This window comes from Pseudophryne corroboree, chromosome 2 (genome assembly GCF_028390025.1).
Source record: "Pseudophryne corroboree isolate aPseCor3 chromosome 2, aPseCor3.hap2, whole genome shotgun sequence".
Classification (NCBI taxonomy): Eukaryota; Metazoa; Chordata; class Amphibia; order Anura; family Myobatrachidae; genus Pseudophryne; species Pseudophryne corroboree.
In genome coordinates, this window is record NC_086445.1 from 284,370,295 (window position 1) to 284,371,720 (window position 1,426).

General features: G+C 43.3%; 1 pseudogene; it reads left to right on the forward strand.

Annotated features, from left to right (window-relative positions):
- Window positions 1–927: 927 nt before the first annotated feature.
- Window positions 928–1,045, forward strand: LOC135052223 (5S ribosomal RNA; annotated as a pseudogene).
- Window positions 1,046–1,426: the final 381 nt, after the last annotated feature.

Sequence of the window (1,426 nt, forward strand, 5' to 3'; positions counted from 1 at the left end):
ATACAAGGTGTGGTAAGTATTAATGGATTGCATCAGACAATAAAGACGGACTATGGTACTTACGATAAAAGTAAGAAGGTCGTTAGCCTGGTGGTTTCAGACATCTCAACTGGACAAAGGGAAATCCTTTTTGATATCAGATTGGGAAGATTCTGACACTAGGATCAGGGTCAGGAAGATTGTGTTCCCAAAGAGCTGTCTACTGATAAAGGTTGAAAACCAGTGTAGGCATGGGACAGTCTTCAGTGAAAACCAGTCCAGTTCCGCTCGGACAATGCGACGGCAGTAGTGTAACTTAACATCAGGGAGGAACTCTCAGCCGAAAATTGATGAAGAAGTCACATATCTAAGTGGGCAGGACTTCATCATCCAACCTTGTCTGGCGTTCTCATTCCGGGAATCCTAAACGGGAAAACGGACTTTCTCAAGTTGATACACCATTCAGGGAAGTGAATGGGCTCTACACCCAGAGATCTTCCGGACTCAAGTAAACAAGAGGTGCTTGCTAGAGATATATCTCATAGCATCTTGGTTGAACAACAATGTGCTCACATACGGGTCAAGAACAAAGGATCCCAGGGCGATCATTGTGGATTTCTTATCAATGATATAGGACCTTCATCTGGCGGATGATTTTTCCTCTAATTACCCTATTACCCAGGGTGGTGAGAAAGTTTAAACAGGAAGACCAGCAGAGAATGGTAATGTATGCTCTACTTCTGCTCCCTCAACGTACAGACCTATTAACGCAGGGTCCTGGTTATCACAGACCTGTGGATCAACTGTCTTTGACAGCGTGGCCATTGAAACCTCTATCCTGAGGTCAAGAGGATACTTTCAAACAGTGTTCAGAGCAAGGAAACCTTCCTTAGCTCGCAATTATCACCAAATATGGCAAGCCTATATTCATTGGTGCAGTGAAAGAAAATCTACAGCCACACCACACTGGATATGCCCAATCTCACCAGATCTTGGAAGCTATGCAGTGTTGGGCCTGGTGAGTACTTAGATGGGAAACATCTACGAATACCGGGTGCTGTAGGTGAATGGGACCCCAAAATTTTCCAGGGTCTTAACTTTCCTTCAGGCAGGAAGGGATTGCTTCCTTGAGAAAGCAAGGGTCAGCATCGACAGTAGAGTTTCAAAAGTAAATTACCAACTTACAGGATGTGCGTACTTTTTTCCAGGGTATGCTGCGCATTTTGGTTGTTTCTTCTACAGTGTCGTGAGACTTGTTTAGTCCTGAAGGTCCTTCAAGTTGCCCCATTTGAACCACTTAATAATATGGATCATAAATTGTTGACAGCTAAAGTGTCTTTTCTTCTGACTAGGGCGTCAGCTAGAAGAATATCAGACTTAGGGATAATGTCATATTGTTCCCCATTTCTGATTGTTTATCTAGATAAAGTAGTTCTCAGAACTAGAT